We start from the raw sequence: 21986 nt of genomic DNA on the forward strand, positions 1-21986 counted from the left end.
GCACTGAATGCAAAGCATAAAAAAGAGTTCCTGTCTCATCCTGTACTGTATTCAACTTCTGCAGTCACTGAAAGTAATCAATCAACATTTACTGAGCAGTTATGATTTGCAGCAATAAACCTTGTTCAAGTAACAAAAAGAGAGAGACAGAGAGAATGCAAACTGGATAAGTCACAGCTGAGAACTGGTCAAATGGTCAAATGGAATCTTCTTTTCTGGTATTTTTTTCTAAATGTTCATAACAGTGAAAAGAATTAGCATAAAAGAAATGTCCATGGTCTTTTGAGTCGGGACTATCTAGCTCTGTGCCATTTGTTACATGTCTCTGAGCAAGTCATGTAACTTCTCTGAGCATCAGTTTCTCCCCCGTAAAATAATAATAATAATAATAATAAATCTTGCACAATGTTACTGAGAGTTCATTAAGTGTTTAACACACAATAGGTGCTCGATAAATTAACACTAAGCTTGTTATTGTTAGTTTAAAGCATATAGTGCTCACATTTTTGCATGAATGCAAGTTATAGCTGAGGTGCTTCATAAAAATATATTTTCTTATTAAAAAGTAATATACTTAAATTGTAGAAATATTTGAAAAACACCAAGAAGCAAAAAGAATAAAAATGAAAATTATCCCAAATCTTAAAACCGAGATTACCACAGTTAACATTTAGGTGTATCTCCACTTTGTGTCTCTTGCTCTCTCTCTCTCTCTCTCTCTCCATCTCTATCACACTGTTTTCTTCTCCTTCTCCCTTTCCTCCCCGCTTCTCTCTTCTCCTTTTTCTTTCTTCCTTCATTTCTCTTTTCCTTCCTTCCTTCCCTCCCTTCCTCCCTCCCTCCCTCCCTCTCTCTCTCTCCATCTCTATCACACTGTTTTCTTCTCCTTCTCCCCCTCCTCCTCCTCCTTCTCCCTTTCCTCCCCGCTTCTCTCTTCTCCTTTTTCTTTCTTCCTTCATTTCTCTTTTCCTTCCTTCCTTCCTTCCCTCCCTTCCTCCCTCCCTCCCTCCCTCTCTCTCTTTCTTTCTCAGTTTTCCCTTCACACCCACCCTAAGCATAGTGAAAAGAACCCCTGCAGGTGAAGATCCTTTGGTATACCTCTTCCTGTAGCCCCTGCTACACATAAAGCAATCACTTTCATATAGAGGGACTCAGCAATGATCTCTCCTGGGGGAAAATCACTCCTGACCCTCCAGGTTCGGCAGAGTGCGGAGAATATACGTATAGGGAGGACCACCTATTGCTCAGATTCCCACAAATCTCCCCTGAAGACTCATTCCCCCCTCAGGGATTTCTCACAAGTTAATCATCACCACCACGCCATACATATTCCAGGGACATCACTCTGTACATGGTTCTGGATCTGCAACCTGCTTTTTTTTTTTCCATGTCGACGTGTTTTTTAAAGTTAGCGTTGAAATGCAAGAAGAATACATATGAATTTACCTAGAATAAGAAGAAAGTAAGATATGCAAAGAAAATAGCAGGGCCCAAAACAGAGAGGGCTGAGGGAAGATGGCATTTTCAGGAAATTAAATGTGTCATATATGGCTACTCAGCTACAGAAAGGGGATCAGGGGAGAAGACAGCCTGGAAGAGAGGCAGGTACAGATAGGAAGAGAACTCAGCTGCCATGCTAATAAGGCTTTTAGACCTCAGAGCCTATTGGTCAGGGGCATGAATTTTGGTGTCAAATTGTGCTGAGTTCTGGTTCCAGGTACACCACTCACTGGACCTTGGTGAAATTACTTAACTTCCCTAAGTTTTGGTTTCCATATTTGTAAAACAAGGATAATAGCTGCATGTGTGTAAGAATTAATTGAGTCAATATACAGTCAATTCTTGTTATTTGCAGTGGTTATATTCTATAAAGTTGCAGTGAGCACAGAATTCGCAAAAAACTGTTCTCCTGGGTGAAATACAGGGTTAGGTTCCTAAGAGCTTCTGGTCTCAATATTTTTATCACTGCATTGATACATAGCCTTCTTTTATGTATATTTCTGTTTAAAGACACCTTATTTAATATGTATTGTTGATTCATTAATATTGAACTCACTATATAACTCATGCAAGAATGAAGCTTATCTAACACACGTATTTTCCCCATAAGACACATTACAGTCTCCTTGTACTTAGGAACACAGGAATGCTAGACAGCACTTCAACACTACACTTGGGGTCCTTGTTTTTTGTTTGGTTTTTTTAAACATCTTTATTGGAGTATAATTGCTTTACAATGGTGTGTTAGTTTCTGCTGTATAACAAAGTAAATCAGCTATACATATATATATATATATCCCCATATCTCCTCCCTCTTGGGTCTCCCTCCCACCCTCCCTATCCCACCCCTCTAGGTGGTCACAAAGCACCGAGCTGATCTCCCTGTGCTATGCGGCGGCTTCCCACTAGCTATCTGTTTTACATTTGGTAGTGTATATATGTCCATGCCACTCTCTCGGGGTCCTTGCTTTTAAACAGCAAAGTCACATGAAACAGCACAAACACGTGAAAACCACGGTACTAAGCAGACCATTGGAAGGACACTAAGTTACAGTATGAGAGCTGAAACAAGAAGGCAGAGCATCGCTCGGTTTGGCCTCAGCTGGGCACATGCATGACAGGCAACGCTTCTCTGTGCAGTATTGCGAGTGACCATGAAAGCACGTGAGTATTGATTTAGGGATTACAAACCTATTTTGGCAAGTAGGCAAATTCACAATACAGAGTCCGTGAATAATGAGGATCGGCTGTATATAGAAACACTAAGAAATATTCAATAAATATTTATGCTATTTGTCAGAGGGAAACACTGAAGCCTTCTGAGCGGGATGGAGACACTCAGATTTTTAGTACAGAAGGAACACTCTGAGGAGGCACTGCAGCAAGAAGAGCACGGAGGCAGAGAACGGCTAAGGGCAGGAGAGAGAGAGATTTCAGAGGGATTTAGGCGGCAGAACTGATACCATGTAAGGATAGGGAAAGTGGAACAAGAGAATTCAAGACTGACCACAACGTTTCTTATGGGGGCAACTCAGTAACCAAAGTAAAAAAATTCAGAGAAAGTACCAAAAGGAAACTGGTTCTTCTTTGAAACTGATCTCTCCCTGATTTTTGCAAAAACTATTCTTATTTTCTTCCTTCCTTTCTACCTACCTCTTCTAGGTGTCCTTTACTAATTAAGCTGAGGGGAAAAGGGAGGCAGGTGTGACGGGACAGCTTCCTACCATTCAGCTCTGGAGTGCCAGTGAGAATCAACACCGGAAGTAGATCAGAAGCTCCATTCCCACTCATGGGCAGAGTCAGATAATTTGCAGACTGCCCTATATCCAGGATCCAAGGTGCCCAGGGTGTCTCACCTTCCCCTGCTCCCAATTTAGCTGCAATGTCCTGTGTTTCACAAACAACGCCATGCGTTGCATGAACCATGTGTCCCTGAACTGAATTTCTGTCACCTGTCTAGTATCATCTCTAGTTCCCTACTGGCACTGCAGCCTGGCCATGGACCTCACTTAAACCAGCCATCGCTCTGCTACGCTGCTAGATGTCTCCAGTTTCTTTCCTCCTTTCCACAACTACCTCCCAACATAGATACACACACGATTCATAGGAGCCTGGGATCTACTGCAGCTGATCCTCGGCATCATAATCCTCAGGGCCACCTGATTCCCTGTGACCTCCATTCAAGGCTCCTCCTCCACTATAAGTGGATAGATACTAAACCCACGTGGATTAACTTTTCTATGTCTCTTAAATAGTATGATTGAGAGAGATGTCTGCCCCATTCCCCTTCTTAGAGACCAGAACTGCTACAGAATCATTTCTTGGCATGGCCCTATCTCATCTCAACTTCCTTCCTTCTCTCAATAGCCGAGTGTAACATTCCATGAGTGGCCAATGTACATAAAATTGTTAGAAAGTTACAGCCTAAGCTGCTGCAATATGGACAAGGGAAGTCAGGATTACAATAGAATATTTGATAGTGTAAAAAGGGAAGAAATTATACAGAAATTGTTACAGGCGTAAGTGGGAATTAGTTTCTTCAGGAAGAACTCAACTTAGAAGCTGTTTTCTTTCCACAAAAGCCAAAGAAATATATTATAATACTCTACCATCTCCCCATCCTCCACCCCATCTCCAAAACAAAGAGGGAAGATAGTCACAACAAGCATTTTGCCGAGTTTCCTGGGGTACTGGTTCCCAAATACCACTCTGCAGTGCAGTGCTAGTTTCACTGAATATGAACTACCTGGAGAACTTATCAAAAATACAGACACCCAGGCTCCAACCAAAAGTTCTAATTCTGTAAGCCTAAAACCCAGTAATTTGCATTTTGCAAAGCTCTCCAGATGATTTTGAAAATGAGCCAAGTTGGGAAAATAGACTTCCTTCAGTTCTGTGGTTGCCTAGTTCTGAATAGTGGTAAATTAGAATTGATACTAGCTTCAGCTATAGATATGTGGCTGGTGAAGAGGAAGTCTGAACTTGAGGCAACTGCAGACAAAAGATGGTAACTCTGTGCAATCATCATATCGACCTCAGTATAAGATAAACATTCCAGTCAGGATAAAACAAGAAAGAATATGGAGCTCAGAATACAACCAATCAAGGACAATGGATCCATTCATTTACTCATTCATTTTTTTTTTCAAGAAAATATGTACTGAGAGCCCACTGTGTACCAGACTCTGTGCTATATCTGGGGGTACAAAAACAAGCAAAACAGACCCAGCCCTCGCTCTTATTAAATTTATGATCTATTGAGACAGATCATGAACATCAAACAAATAATCACGAAAATAAACACATACCATATAGACTAAAGTTTTACAATGGGATATTGGACTCAGCAGGGAAAGAGCAAGAAGCATGGAAGTGTGGTCAGGGAAGACTTCCTGAGAAGTTGACATTAGAGATAAAATCTGAAGGGTAAGTAGGAGTTTACCAGGTGAAGAGAGGCAGCAGAGAGTATTCCAGGGAGATGGAAAAACTGGCACGAACAAAGGCTTAGGGGCTGAAAGGGGAGTGACTCATCTGAGCAAGCAAAAGAGGCAATTTACCTGGAGTGCAGTAAAGAAGGAAGAGAACGGTGGGAGATGACGATGGGCTAGGAAGGAAAGACAGGTCATGCAAGACAAGGAAAGCCAAGTTAAGGATTAGCTCTTTAATCCTTGCAATGCAAGAATGGAAGCAGGGAGACAAGAAAGAGAGATGATGGACAAGAGTGCGGGCAGCAGTGATGGAGGTAAGCGGACGTAAGAGGAGAAATTCAAGAGGTATTAATGAGAAATATCTTTGCCTCACTTAAACATTTACATTAATAATTTCCATTACGTTTATTTTTACTCTAACCTACTATTAATGGCAAATGATGCTGGTTCTATCACCTGGAAGTAAAGTAACATTTTTTTAATAAGAGTGGGGGGTTTTTTTGGTGCTCTTTAGTGAGTGGGTTTTTTGTTTGTTTGTTTGTTTTTTGGTGTTGTTTAGTGAGTTAGTAAATATCTCAGTGCCAGAGTTTTTTTAATAGATGAGGGGTTTCTTTGCATTTTTGCTTTTTATTTTTTAAAACTGGAACTGTTTTCATATACTATTAGACTAAGTTATATTTTACAAACAAAATGACTAAGAGCAAATTCTAATCCCATCACATAGGTCAAAATTACATTTGCTTTCTGGAATTAGATAGTAGTGATAGTTGTACAACTTTATGAATATACTAAAAACCACTAAATTGTACATTTTAAAATTCATTTTTAAAAAATGAATTTTATGGCATATAAACCACATCTCAATTTTTAAAAACGACATTGTTGCTTCCAGACTTAAGTTTCTACTTTCAACTTTTCTCCTATGTTGGATGTGATCATTGTTAATACTAACAGCTATATATACTATACTATTTTTTTTTGAGAGTTTCTTTTTCTTTTTTAATTAATTAATTTATTTATTTTGGTTGCGTTGGATCTTTGTTGCTGCGCACGGGCTTTCTCTAGTTATGATGAGCAGGGGCTACTCTTCGTTGTGGTGCGCGGACTTCTCATTGCGGTGGCTTCCCTTGTTGTGGAGCACAGACTCTAGGTTCATGGGCTTCAGTAGTTGTGGCATGCGGGCTCAGTAGTTGTGGCTTGCGGGCTCTAGAGCACAGGCTCAGTAGTTGTGGCGCACGGTCTTAGTTGCTCCACGGCATGTGGGATCTTCCCAGACCAGAGCTCGAATCCGTGTCCCCTGCGTTGGCAGGCTGATTCTTAACCACTGTGCCACCAGGGAAGTCTTATACTATACTATTATACTACAGCTGCTTTACTATAATAGAGAAAGATAAATGTATGTATATATGAGCAGATACATACATGAATTCCTTTCCCAATCTCCCTTCTCTGGCATGCAGACTTAGTACCAGAATCTTTAACCATAGCAGTCATTTTCATCCTTATACATCCCAGGAGGAACACTTTAGTCTGTAGTGATGGATGCTTTGGAGAACTATGATGATTGTTTGTTTGGTTGGTTGGTTCTCGAACTCCTCAATTATCTGAATCAAGCATATATGACGCAGCTACACCTGATGCTCCTGAAGAGCGGTGTTTCCTTGAACTCCATGGCAGCCCAGCTGACTTAACTTTCCTCTCTGGCCTGATCCTTAAATGTTGCGGTCCTCCATATTCTTTACTGGGATCTCTTCTCACTCTAGGCCAGTGCTTCTCAAACATTGCCCCAGGTCATCCTGGAGCAATTCAGTCAGAATTTCTGGGGATAGTTCTTAGGCATCAGGATTTTTTTTTTAAAGTTCTCCAAGTGATTCCAATGTGCAGTCAGGAAAGAAAACCCCTGCTCTTCATCCCCCCCCCCATAATCTCATCCACTCAGTCATCTTAATTGTCATCTTTATTCCAATAACTTACAAATCTGTATCTCTAGTTCCCACCACCTTGGTCATTCAAAATAAAACAACCACTAAACCACAAAATAAAATTTCATGTTTTTAATCGACACAAAATTTTAAAATATGTTGAAGTTTAAATTATTTCTTCCTAGATTTTTCTAATTTTCTCTCTCTTTTTTGAGGGGTGAAGAACCTGTGCTTTGTTCGTATCCCAAAAAACTGATTAGACTCCCTCCTGGGAAATGGAACACGTGCTAGCACGCCTTTCCAAAACTGCAGACATCTGGCGGCGGGAGGGGGGGGGTCTCAATTCAGAGGTCCCATGAGCACTAAAAAAAATCAATATGCCTGCAAAAGAATTCATCATTTTCCCATGTCCCCAGACAAAACCTGCTCTTCCTCTCACCGAATGATCGGCAGCTAAAGTAAAAAACTTGGGAATCAGGATTTAATCCTCCATCTTTCACATCCTCACCCTCAGTTATTGGCCAAGGAATATAATTCTAACCCTTTAATAGATCATGAATCTGTTTGCTTTCTCTCCATCCCCATGGCCACTGTGTTCTGTTGCCTGGGGTACCACAACACCCTCTGAACTGGTCTCCTTGCCCGCAGTCTTTACTTGTTCCGCACTACTACCAAAATTAGATTTCTAAACACAAATGTTTTTTGTGTACTTAAAACCTTCCAGAGGCTCCTTCCCGCCCTTGGGATGGTGTCTGCATTTCATGACGTGGTTTCCAAGGCCCTTAAAAACCTCCCCAGATGCCTTCACCGCTCCTTCTGCCGCCAGCCCCATCCCCTCATCACTCCTTCTCCTCGCTTCAGCAGAGGTTTCTTTCATCGGGGAAATCTTCTCTAAGCTCCCAAAGCCAGGTTAGGTGCCCCTTCCACTCATGGCCATGTCACCATGCAATTACTCTGTTACCGCGTCAGTCGCTAACTTGATTGTCTCCCCCGCTACAAGTGAGCACCTCAGAAGCAGAGGCAATGTCTTATTCTTCATGGTTGCCCATGCTTGGCACGTTGTAAGTGCTCAGTATTTGTTGAAATAAACAATGAATGAATGAATGAATAATAGCCCTTGTAGTCCTCGCAAATCTCATGAGTGAAATCTGCATTTACCCTCTCCAAGCAACGTTAGGATACAAGAAAAATAGTTGTTAAAAAGAAGTCTTGCTCACACATGCACAGCAGACCCATGCGCTATCCTGTGGATATTAAAAGGCTGGAGTTCTGCCCCTAGGTGCAGCAGAGACTAACGCAACACTGTAAAGCAATTATACTCCAATAAAGATGTAAAAAAAAAAAGGCTGGAGTTCATTCATCCAACATTTGTAAGTAGTTACTGTTCACTCTGTCCATAATAAGCTTGTATTATGCAGTGTCAGCAGTCACCTAGTCATCTTACATTAAGAAACATTACAGTATGAAATGTGTCATTTAATATAAATAACCGCTACCATTACCATTCTGCAAACACTGTGCTCAGCAGCTGACACGTACTGTCTCATCTAATCTCCACAATCAAGCTCTGAAGCAGACCGTTTTACAGCTTCTCAGAGGAAGAAACCAAGGCTTGCGAAGGGTAAGCACCTAGACTGCAACAGCGCAGTTAGGATGTGTTAGCCAGTATCCCACCCTTATAGCAGAAGAATAAACCGAACGTGAAACTTGTACTTAATATGGCCATGTCGTGTCCAGCCTTGCTCTAGTCTAAGTGACAGAACGCAAAGTTAAGGCTGCTTTGCGGGGGTGAGAAACGCCTCCGAGTTGATAAGTCGGTGTGTATCCATGGAACATAGCCCCATGCCAAAGAGGATGCTTAAAAGCTTACGGAGGGCCCTGTGCGCAGCCAAATGGAGTTTGAGGCCCTGAGCAGATACACCAGCCCAGTGAACCCGGCTGTCTTCCCCCATCTGACCGTGGTGCTGTTGGCCACTGGCCTGTTCTTTACCGCCTGCTTCTTAGTGTATGAGGTCACCTCCACCGCATCCACTCGGTGTATCTACAAAGAGCTCCTCATAGCTTTGGTGGCCTCCCTCTTCATGGGCTTTGGAGTCCTTCCTCTTCCCGCTGCTCTGGGTCGGCATCTACGTATGAGTTCCCAAGGGTCCCAACCAGGCGGCTTCACTGAATCCCTGCTTTTGTAAATTATTTTTTTTTACTATGCTGGAAGTGTCCCACCTGCTGATCACAATAAAGGCAGATGTGTGACCAAAAAAAAAAAAAAAAAAAAAAAGCTTACTGAGTTCTTCGAGTGCAATGTAAATGAGTTTGAAAATGTAGTATAAAATGTACCTCTGGTTAACAATCATATGTCCCACATGTACCATATCTTAGAGGCAAACCAGATTCCTGAAAGTCCATATTAATTGGGGAGGGGGGTCTTTGGTTAAATAGTCTAGCATATTAAAATAGCTAAAATACACTGAGTCCACCCTTCTGAAAAATGCAATTAGCTACTAGCTTCTTTGTCTTGAAAACCTTGCCTTGTTGAAAATTCTTTCATTTTTTCTCTGTATAACTTTTTAAAGGAATTTAATTATAAAATCCAACTGTAAAGAAACTTATTGAAATAGCCTGCAGATTGTTTTATTTGCTACACCTCCCTCACACCTCAATTAACCAAAATAATATTAGCTCTCCAGTTATTATTACATAAATTAGTAACCTGGCCAAAATGATTCCCAGCTACTAAACACTTCATGCTCCTCGGGGCTGGCCTCTCTCTATTTTAATGGCTCTAAGATTAAACAATTCATTTTAATCTCACTATCTTTAGGATCCCATATATTGTGTAAGATATACAGTAAATCATTCATTCATTTCATTCATCCAATAGACCTTTATAGGCTTACTATATGCCAGAAATTGTCTTTTACTTACTCAAAAAAATACTTATTAAGCATCTATGTGCTGGGGATTTAATGGTAAACAAGATAGCCAGGGTTTCCTAACTTTGTATGCCAAGTCCTAAGGCAGGACCTAGATATCTGTATTTTTCGGTGTCTCTGAGATTTTACTAATTATCATAGATCAGCGATTGTCAGTAGCAAGGGTCAGCAAACAATGGCCTGAAGGCCAAATCCAGCCTGCTGCCCGTTTTCATAGGACCACAGAGAAGAATTATCTTTACATATTTACATGGTTTTTAAAAATCAAAAGAAAAATAATTTCATAATAGATGAAAATTATATGAAATTCAAATTTCAGTGTACATAAGTAAAGTTTTTTAGAACATGATCATCTGATTACATCTATCTCTGCTTTTGCACTACAAAAGTTTAGTTGTTGTCTAAATGTCCATTGACAGATGAATGGATAGAGAATATGTGGTATATATATATAATGGAATACTGCTCAGCCATGAAAAAGAATGAAATAATGCCATTTTCAGCAACATGGATGGACCTAGAGATTGTCATACTAAGTGAAGTCAGTAAGACAAAGACAAATATCATATGATATCACTTATATGTGAAATCTAAAATATGATACAAATGAACTTATTTACAAAACAGAAACAGACTCACAGACATAGAAAACAAATTTATGGTTACCAAGGGGGAAGGGGGTGGGAGAAGGATAAATTAGAAGTTTGGGATTAACAGATACAAACTACTATATACAAACTACTATACATAAAATAAACAACAAGGTCCTACTGTATAGCAGAAGGAACTATATTCAATAACTTGTAATAAACCATAATGAAAAAGAATATATATATATATATATACACATATATATACATATATATATCTGAAGCACTTTGTTGTACACCAGAAACTCACACAACACTGTAAATCAACTATACTTCAATAAAAAAATAAAAAATAAAATTTAAAAAGTTTATTGGTTGTGATAGAGGCCACATGTGGCCCTTTCACTCTCACTGCTTTGCACACCTGCTTGTTGTACTATGAATCACAGTGATGCAGTTATAACTCAACAGCATTTCAAATGTCATGTGTATTACCTTACCATAATTTTTTTTTATTACCAGTGCATACCCATCATACCAAAACAAGAGGAGAAGTGTGCCATACTTTCAGCACACACTGGAAGATGGACCACGCTGTTACTGAATTAGATGACAAAGCACTTTATTATTCAATGACACTCTATCTGTACTAAAAGAATACAATATATGCCAGATTAAGCACTCACTGCAGTATTTCCAACTCACAGAAAATCCAGTGGGCAGAAAATATTACAAACTCAAAACAGACTATCTCATCACAGCAGAATTTCTTCACAGAAGTAAAAAATAAATAAATAAATATCAATAAGACTGCAACCAAAGTGTTTGTAAGTGGTTCACTTGTTAGCCAAGCAAGGAAGGACATTTACCAATGGTAACTTAATTAAGTCATGTTTGATTGCAGCAGCTGAAGCAATGGGTCCAGAGAAAATAAACTTGTTTAGTCTTGGTAAGAACAGTTGTTCAAAGAGTTGAAGACACTGGGAGCAATATCAATATAGTCAATTTAAAAATGAGACAAATTATTTTGAGAGGTTTCCCTTGGCTTTGGTGAGATGACAGATGTCATGGATACTGCTCAGTTGTTCTTTATACCAGGAGTCAATGCCAATTTTGAAGTGACTGAAGAATTAGCCTATATGAAAGGCTGCACAAAACAACTACAAACAAGAATATTCACACGAATTGAAAAAAACAATAATTCAATACAACTTAAGTGGAATCTGCTAAGATGTGTTACAACTTAGGGTGGTAAAAATTATGTGTGGAGCAAAAAAAGACTTGGCTGGACAAATTTACCAAGCTTGTAAAAATGTATGGTTAAAGCCTATGGTTATTCACTGTATTATTCATCAGGAATTCACTGAGGTTATTCACTGAGGAAAATATTTGAATCTCTCATGTGACATTAAACCAATAGTGTTCATCTGCTCTGTGAGCTTAACCATTGTTAGTCCTATGAAGTTTTCTCAGAAATAGAAGCTGAATAGCCTGAATCATTCTACCACACAGCAATTCTATGGCTTAACAGTATAAAGTTTTACTGTGATTTTTTTAAGCTCAGGGTCAGGAATGAGTCTTTTCTGAATTAAAAAAAAAAAAAATCCCAACCCCCAACCACTACCATTGACCACTGAATGGCTTTGGAAATTAGCTTTTCCTGTGGACTTGATAATCTTTTTCAATGAATTCTACCTAAAATTACAAGGCTAAATAGCACATACATGCCTAATTTTTATAACAGTAAAGTCATTTCAATGACAATTAATGTTAAGTCATTTCAATGAAAACTAATGTTGTTTGAATCAAAAGTAAGGTTGGGCTACTTTACATATTTCCCATGATGGCAAAGGTTAAAACAAATAGTGAGATTTCATTCCCACACAAATTTACAGCAGATATATTTTGTGAGCTCAAACTACAGCAATGTTTTTCAGACTTCGACGCAAGTGCAAAGGAAATTTCCATATTTCAAAATCCTTTTAACTGTGCAATTAAGGAGCTTCCACCTAACTTTCCATTCTAAGTGATTAATCTGCAATATAATGACATGTAAAAGGAAAACATCAGGAGAAAAAAATCTAATAAATTCTATAAATGCCTTCCAGGCAATGAATATGCTCAATTAAAATCAGAAGCTTGTGGATTGATAGCACTATTCGGCAACACCTTATTGTGTGAAAGACATTTTCAGAGATGAAATATGTAAATTCTTATTACAGGTCAGCATTAAGCGATAAACATTTGCAATCAATTCTGATGACAGGGAACAATAACTTTGCACCCCAATTAAGTGAAATGTTATCCCCCCCAAAAATAATTCCACTCTTCTCATTCGCAAATCTGTATTACCAAAAAACTGTTCTCAATTAGTATTATTTTAATTTAATCAATCAAAATCTTGCGGAAATTTGTTTTTTCTCATATCTTGTAAGTACTTACATAGCATCTTCAACTTCACCTCTTGACCTCCAAAGGCTAAATTTGCCTTTTACCAAAAAAGTTGGCCAACCCTTGCTTGGGAGAGTTAGTGGTAAAGCACCCCACAATCTCCAAGGAGCAGTAACTGTTTATATTTTCCAAAAGTAGAATAGGTTACAAAAGTATAAAAATAAAAAATGGTCACAGATTATAACTGATATAAATTAAAAACTCTAAGTATAACCTTGACTAAAAGAGGAACAAGAGACAATATACCTCCTAAGACTCTTACCAAAAGATTCCGACACAGATTATGACTTTAGGAATGATGAAGAAAGAACCTACTAATAAGGTTCAATGGGGCTCACAGCCTCCACAAAGACTCCAGGGTCCCACTCATGGTTGAAAATCCAGGGATTCCAAGTAACAAAGAGAAGGTAAGCAGAATCTAGTGGCCTGGAAATTAGGGTCCTCCCCATTTATGTGGGCACCATGCTCATCTCCTGGATTTATATGCAACTCAAAGGAGAAGGCAGGCACCAAAATAATGACTGAAACACAATTTACCAAGATGGGGTAAAGGTTCAGAGCCAAATCTGAGTTAATGTAAAAAAAAAATTACATTTGTGGACAAGAGTCATAACTGCTTTGTGGCATGGCCAACTTCCTAACCACGTGAGGACTGAATGGAATAAATTATGTATTTAACAAAGTGCCTATTCCCAAAAGTCTTAGCTATTTATTAATATTTATCCAGCCTGCTTCTGGATAAACCTCCTGCTTCTACTCTCCTTTCACATTTCTGCCTCCTGTGCTCCTTGTCACTCCCCAGAGTTGCCATACATCTTTTACATTTCTGTGCGTCAGTACATAATGTTCCTTCTCCCTGAAATCACCATTTCTCCCTTATCTCCTGGTTATTTTACTTTACCCTTCAACTTCCATCCTTTCTCAGCCTGCTGTGCCCTGCTCGGTGCTCTGGACACTGACCCAATGGGCTGCAGTCCCAGTTCCCTGGCCGGCTGACTTTTCATTAGGTCTAGCCAATGGGAGGCACCAATGGGAAGAGAAAGAGTTCACGGAATTTCTTCACAGCCCCCTGATAGCTTAGGCACTGCACCTCTGGAAGTAGCCAGGTGTCTCCACGACTACAGTGTCAACCAGGCAGTGCCTCTTCTGCAGTTTCAGCTCTCACTGGGCTCCAAGAACTCTACTTCCGTCTTGTCCCTTTGGCCCTATGGAGAGATAATAGTCTTCCACTTTTCCTACCTCTTTATCTATTCTTTGCCCTCTGCCTACACTGTTGTATGTAGTATCTCCATTTGAGCTATCATGGCTGAATTTGTTTTCTGCTGACACTCTGATTGATAAATCTGCCTAGAGCATTCTTATTCAGCCTTCTGCATTCAGTTTGAATAGATGCACCTCTATGAAACCCTATTTGACAACATTTTCCCCAGGATGAGCTGGGTACTCCCTTGTTGGTTTTCTTCTCACACTTCCTTCATCACATTGTGATTGATTTTACGTATCCCCAATAGACAGTCAGCTCCTTAAGAAACAGAATCATATCTTGTTTACGGATACATCTCTGGCACCTTACATGTAGTATGGAGAAAGGGAGAGAGGAAAAAACTGTAAATATCCTTATTTATTCTTTGACAGGGATCAAGGCAGAAGAGAGTTGGAAAATGTCCTAAAATAAGAAATATATCTATCAATAGGGCTACCCAGCCTGGTCTTATTTATTTTCCTCAATGTAGCTCTTTTTCTTTTTTCTTTTTTGAAGATCTAATCGGCTCTATTAGGCAATTCATGAACTGGGCAGCATCTTATTTAGCAACTAGAAGCGTGCTCCCAGTGGTTGTAAAAAGTGGAAGGTTTTTTTAAAAAATTGAGGTATAGCTGATTTACAATAAGTTTCAGGTGTACAACACGGTGATTCACAATTTTTAGAGATTGTACTCCATTTATAGTTACTATAAAATATTGGCTATATTCCCTGTGCTGTACAATATATTCTTGTAGCTTATTCATTTTATACATAGTACTTTGTACCTTAATTCCCTACCCCTATCCTCCCCTTTCCCCTTCCTCTCCCCACTGGTAACCACTACTTTGTTTTATATATCTGTTGAGTCGGTTTATTTTATGTTATATTCACTAGTTTATTTCATTTATTAGAGTCCACATATAAGTGATAACATATGGTATTTTTCTTTCTCTGCCTGACTTATTTCACCAAGCATAATGCCCTCCAAGTCCATCCATGTTGTTGCAAATGGTAAAATTTCACTCTTTTTTATGGCTGAGTAGTATTCCATTGTGTATATACACCACATCTTCTTTATCCATTCATCTACTGATGGATACTTATGTTGCTTCCATATCTTAGCAATTGTAAATACTGCTGCTCTGAACACTGGGATGTTCATATTAGTGCTTTTGTTTTCTTCAGATATATACCCAGGAGTGGGATTGCTGGATCATACAGTAGTTCTATTTTTAGTTTTTTGAGGACCCTCCATACTGTTTTCCACAGTGGCTGCACCAATTTACCTTCCTACCAACAGTGTACAAGGGTTCCTTTTCCTCCACATTCTTGCCAACATTTGCTATTTGTGGTCTTTTTGGTGTCTGTCATTCTGACAGGTGTGAGGTGGTATCTCCTGGTGGTTTTGATTTGTATTTCTCTGATTATTAGTGATGTTGAGCATCTTTTCATGTGCCTGTTGGCCATCTGTATGTTTTCTTTGAGAAAATGTCTATTCAGGTCTTCTGTACATTTTTTAATTGAGTTGTTCATTTTTTGGATATTGAGTTGTATGAGCTGTTTATATATTTTGGAGATTGATCCCTTGTCGGTTGCTTCATTTGCAAATCTTTTCTCCCATTCAGCAGGCCGTCTTTTTGTTTTGTCAAAGGTTTCCTTTGCTGTGCAAAAACTTTTAAGTTTAATTAGGTCCTATTTGCTTATTTTTGCTTTTCTTTCCTTTGCCTTAGGAAACAGATCCAAAAAAATATTGCTACAATTTACCTCAGAGTATTCCGCCTATGTTTTCTTCTAGAAGTTTTACGGTTTCCAGTCTTACATTTAGGTCTTTAATCTATTTTGAGTTTATTTTTGTATATGATGTAAGAAAAGGTCCTGGTCTTCCCTGGTGGTGCAGCGGCTGAGAATCTGCCTGCCAATGCAGGCGACACAGGTTCGAGCCCTGGTCTGGGAAGATCCCACATGCCGTGGAGCAACTGGGCCCATGAGCCACAACTACTGAGCCTGCGCGTCTGGAGCCTGTGCTCCGCAACAAGAGAGGCCGTGACAGTGAGAGGCCCACGCACCGCGATGAACAGTGGCCCCCGCTCGCCGGAACTAGAGAAGGCCCTTGCACGGAAACGAAGACCCAACACAGCCATAAATAAATAAATAAATTTAAAAAAAAAAAAAAAAAAGAAAAGGTCCTAATTTCATTCCTCCATGTGTAGCTTCCAGTTTTTCCAGCATAACTTATTGAAGAGACTGTCTTTTCTCCATTGTATACTCCGGCTTCCTTTGTTTGATTAATTGACCATAACTGTGTGGGTTAATTTCTAGGCTCTCTATTCTGTTCCATTGATATATGTGTTTGGTTTTGTGCCAGTATCATACTGTTTTGGTTACTGTAGCTTTGTAATATAACCTGAAGTCAGGAAGAATGATATCTCCAGCTCTGTTTTCTTTCTCAAGATTATTTTGGCTATTTGGGGTCTTTTTTGTTTCCATACAAATTTTTAAATTATTTGTTCTAGTTCTTTGAAAATGCTATTGATATTTTGATAGGGATTTCACTGAATCTGTAGATTGCCTTGGGTAGTATTGTTATTTTCACAACAATAATTCTTCCAATCGATGAATATGGTATATCTTTCCATCTGTGTGGCACTTTTTTCTAAAAATTCTTTCTCAGGATCTCAAAACAAATATAAAAATGAAAGCAGAAAATAGTGATAGACACCAAAAGAGCTTCAACAGGAACCTGAGACAAACCTAGTATCTCCAATTTTGTCAGAAGTTAGTGACTGAAGTGGAAAAAAAGAAAGAGACGGGGAAAAAAGGATTCAGATACATTCATGTTTGATATTGATGAAGCTGATGATAGTTGTCATATTTCTTGTACTTAAGATGTTGTAATATTAAGATGAATTAATAGAAAATCTCAAATTTTATATCATATGTGGTAAAAACAAAAAATCCAAGTCTATCAAAAAAAAAAAAAACCTAACAAAATGTGTCTTGAAATGACTAAGATATAAAAGCAGGAAAACTGATACCAGTTTTGCTTAAAAACTGAGTTTATCTTTACTACAAGAGAAATTATCTTTACTATAAGAGTTATTTACTACAAGAATAAATATCTGAACCCAATTTCCAAAAACTGATTTGGGTTTTTTGTTGTTGTTGTTTGAGTTTGTGTTTGTTTTGTTTTGTTTTGTTTTTACCCATTCATTAGGTATCCTTCAAGCTCAGTGTGTACACAAATTACCTAGGGATCTTATTACAATGAAGACTGATTCATTAAGTGTGAGATGGGATCTGAGATCCTGCACTTCCATCAAGCTCCCAGGTGAGACCTATGTTGCCGGTCTGTTAGCACACTTAGAGTACTCAGACGAATCCTTATGAAAAAATGATCTGTTCCTGCTCTTATGGTTTCATTTTAGAAATGTTTCTCAAGGCTTGGCTGCATCAGAATCACCTGGCGGCTTGGGAAACCACAGATTCTTGTATCTTGACTGTGGTGGTAGCACACATGTGGTAACATTGCATAGAACTAAAGACATACACATAAGTGCATGTAAAAATAGTGAAACTGGATCTCTGCATTATTTCTTCCAAAGGCATGTGAATCTACAATTATCTCAAAACAACAACAAAAAAACCCCAGTAAATCCCCCACACAACACAGATTGCTAGGCTCTGTCCCCAGAGTTTCTGATTCAATAGATCTGGGATGGTGCCTGATAATTCACATTTCTAACAAGTTGCCAGGTGATGCAGCAAGTCTAGAGACCACACTTTGAAAACCACGGATGTCAAATAATGGTTTTCTTCTCTGGCTGCACATTAGAATCACCTGGGGAACTTTTTGAAAACTCTCAATGCCCAGTCCCATCATAGATCAATGAACTAATAATTTCTGGGCATGAAACTTGAGTATTAATATTTTTTAAAAGGCTTCTTGGATGATTTCAATGTGAAGCTAAGATTGAGAACCACTAATATAAAAATTTAAATCTCCATTTCCTCAATCATAATCCCTGTCATTTCTGAAAGAGGTGCAAGTGTAGCAAATTTTCCATAGGTTTAAAAAATAAAGACAGAAAATGAAAGATGAGTTGACAAAGCTGCCATTAAATAGAACTATGTTTTTATCCCGAACTCTAAATGTGATGTCAGCTAGTCATTAAAGACTGCTTACAAATGTTTTGTTAACAAAATTAAGAGATTTTCTAAAAACAGCATGTGGAACTCTGATCACAGTTATTACCTAACTCAAAAGGGTGCTATGTGAATTAACAAGATAATGCTTATAAAAGCGTGGAGAATCTCGGAAGGATAGTGAAAAAAATACAATCACACTATTATTAGTACATTAGGCTGAATCCCAAAATAAATCTAATAATCCATTCAAGGAAACAGTAACACAATTTGTTTACTTTTTAAAAGGGGGTAAAGAAACATATATTTTCATATGGAATCATAAAAATTTGACCAAAAGAGATAAATTATTGTCATATTTCAGGATGGAAAATACTTTTTAAGCATAAAAACAATAAAAGAGGTCAAAAAAGAAAAATTATCAAATTTAATATCTATACATAACATTTTGTACATTACAAACCTAAATAGAATTTTAAAACAGACTGGGAAAGAGTAGTTACAACAACTGTGAGATGGACATGATATTGTCAACCTGCAAAAAGCTCATAAGAAGACTCACACCACAACAAAGAACACAGGTAATTCATTACTTATTTAATAAATGGGAAAAACATTCATAATCACTAATAATGTAACAAATGAAAATAAAACAATAATGAGTATGATTCATCTACCAGATAGGCAGATTTTTTTAAACGATGTGTAACTTATAAGTAAGAAGTTGACTTGAAAAGTATTATCTGTTACTCTTCCTAGATCCCCATTTAAATGGGTTTATTTATTTATTTAGTCATTAATTTTTATATATTAGAAATTATTTTAAAAAGAAGAATAAGGACAGTACTGGAATAAAGGACACTGGAAGAGAAATGTTAAGGATTTTCTGCCAAGTATATTCTAAATGAACCAAAATAAATGAAATCACTGGAGATCCAATGAAAACTCACAACTTGAAAACAACATTGATAAAAATATAAGAAGATCTTGTTAAGGAATGAGATGATGATACAACAGGTGGGGAGCAAGGGGCACAGCCTTCATTTGCAACTAAGAATAAGCAGTATTTGAAAGCAGGGCTTGGGGAGGAAGCCCCAGAATTTGTGCACTGACACCATCAAACAAAAAGAAGAAAAGGAACAAGAATGAAATTGAAGAGACATAATAAATAAGGAGGACAGATAGAGACCCAAAATAAAGATAGTTTGGTTTTTCTAAAAATACATAAAAAGATAATGGAAGTTCACCTTCCTAATTAAAAATATTTGTAAATTTAAAAGACTCAAAACATTGATAAATGAAGACCAGCCTAAAAATATTCTGCTACAAATTTTAAGAAAAAGAAATCGCCATTTTGATAAAGATGAGATTCTTAAGAAAAAAGAACCTGAGTTAAATTGAAGTAAGAAAAAGAGGATCAATCATCAAACACACAAAATTAGAGAGACCTGGTGACAAATAGAGGTGATTCATAAAACAAGAGAAAACATATTTAGAGCAATGATCATTGATTAAGCCAAATACCTGAATAGACAAATAACTATTAGAAACTAAAACTTACCCCCAAGAAAAGGCACTGCAACCAGATAGTTTTTTGAAAAGATTTATTTTACCAACATTCAAAGAAAATATACTTCTTCTGTTACATAAAGAAGTACAACGTCAACACTTCTAAGACACTAGCTCTTAATGTACTCACTACAAAAAAAGAATGATAATTATGTGACATCATAGAGGTGTTAGCTAACACTAACTATGGTGGTGATCTCATTGCAATATGTAATTTTACCTATTTTGAAAGAAGTCACCAACAAAAATATCTAAGTAAAGGATAAAAAGGAAAAACAAGGGGTAGATGTTCGCCACAGAATGTTAGAATGGTCTAACAGATTGTTTCCACCAAACTTTTAATACGCAGATAATTCTAATCTTCTAGAGAACAGAAAAGTAATGGATAGTCCCTATCTCATTTTATGAGACTTACATAGTAACATAAAAACCGAAACCAAACAAGAACAATATGAGAGAAGAAAATTCTGAGCCAGCTTACTTATGAAAATTGATGTAAAAATCCTATATGAAACTCTAGAAAAATAAATTGAAAAGTGTGGAAAAACAATACATTATTACTGATGGGTTCTCCTGGGAATGCAAAGATGATGTGATATTAGAAAATCTATTTATATAATTCAGTTTCTAGCAATATCAGGCAAAGTTGAAGATACACACACCTATGACCCAGAAATTCTACTCTCAGTTATAGATTCCAGAGAATTTCAGACATATGAACAACAACAAAAAATGAATAGGAATGCTCATAGCAATGTTATAAAAGTAAAAAAAGTGGGAAACAATACATGCATCTTTCAACAGGTGAATGGTTAACAAATCATGTCATACTGAAGGAATGGAATAATGCAAGGCATGAAAAATGCATGTATTAGAACTACATGTATTAACACAGATAAAACTCTTAAAAATTAGGTTGAAAGAAAAGAAGGCAATTTTCAGAATGCTGTATCAGTACATTATTTATGTAAGTTTTAAAAATATGTGAAACAGTACTAGGTAGTCTATAAAGATGTATACCTATGTAATACAAGGATAAAAGTATTCATGATATTGATAACACCAGATTTAGGATGGTGTTCATCCCTCTATGGCAGAGGAAAGGGAATGAGAGGTCACCTGGATGCATTCTTCCATCCATGCTTTGTACACACCCAGAGTGGAATGCTCAAGCCCTCTCCTCCCCATTCTCCCTTCTTCACCTAGCAAACTCTACTCAGTCTTCAAGATTAAGATCAAATTTTATTTCCTATTGGAAGCCTTTTCTGACTCCCTGGGTTACTTGCTCTTCTGGGCTCCCACAGTTCTCTGTACAAGTCACAATTAAAGCAGTAATCACATAAATTATTTGTATAGCAAAATCCTGTCTTCCCTGCTATGGCTCCTTAAATGAATTCTGGAGGATACCACTAAAAGAAATTCAATTAAATTCAGCGAATACCTTGTTAGAGCCAAGTACTATGAGCCTAATCCTTGGCTGAGTGCTATGTTGCTAAACACAGTATATGGTTCCTGCCTTCAAAAAGATTACATTTACAAAAGAGGGGGGGGAAAGGACAAAACAATATATGTAAAACTTTTAGAAAACTACACAATCAATCAAACACTAGTGTGTATTAGGTAAAGAGGAAAGAGACATTTTTGAGGGTCATGAAGGAAGTGGAATTCAAGCTGGAACTCTGAGAAAGGAAAAGGCACATGGAGAAATATAGAGTGATGCTGATTGGGTCTTTGGAGACACTTTACAACCAGGGTCAGCTAACGTTTTTGGTAAAGGGCTCATTGTAAGTATTTTCAGCTTTGCAGGGCATACAGTCTCTGCCAAGACTCTTCTGTTATAGCACAATAGCAGACGTAGATAATACATAATCAAAGGAGTGTGACTACGATTTCATAAAACTTTATTTATGAACACTAAAATTTAAGCTTCACATAATTTTCATGAGTTACAAAATTTTTTTCTTCATTTGATTTTTCTTAACTATTTCAAAATGTAAAAACTATTCTTGGGTTTCCCTGGTGGCCCAGTGGTTAAGAATCTGCCTGCCAATGCAGGGGACACGGGTTCGAGCCCTGGTCCAGGAAGATCCCACATGCCGTGGAGCAACTAAGCCCTGCGCCACAACTACTGAGCCTGCGCTCTAGAGCCCGCGAGCCACAACTACTGAAGCCCGTGCGCCTAGAGCCCGTGCTCCGCAACAAGAGAAGCC

General features: G+C 38.0%; 1 protein-coding gene and 1 pseudogene across 16 annotated transcripts in view; one reads left to right on the forward strand and one right to left on the reverse strand.

Moving 5' to 3' along the window:
* Positions 1–21986, reverse strand: part of SUGCT (succinyl-CoA:glutarate-CoA transferase) — a 789655-nt gene that overhangs the window by 619331 nt on the left and 148338 nt on the right. The gene's annotated exons all lie outside the window — the stretch shown is intronic.
* LOC309666285 (dolichyl-diphosphooligosaccharide--protein glycosyltransferase subunit TMEM258 pseudogene) lies at positions 921–20914 on the forward strand (annotated as a pseudogene). Its single transcript, XR_014268459.1, has 2 exons — positions 921–15936; positions 16248–20914. The product of XR_014268459.1 is annotated as a dolichyl-diphosphooligosaccharide--protein glycosyltransferase subunit TMEM258 pseudogene (transcript).

The sequence above is a fragment of the Balaenoptera physalus genome (genome assembly GCF_965194825.1).
Source record: "Balaenoptera physalus genome assembly, chromosome: 8".
Taxonomy (NCBI): Eukaryota; Metazoa; Chordata; class Mammalia; order Artiodactyla; family Balaenopteridae; genus Balaenoptera; species Balaenoptera physalus.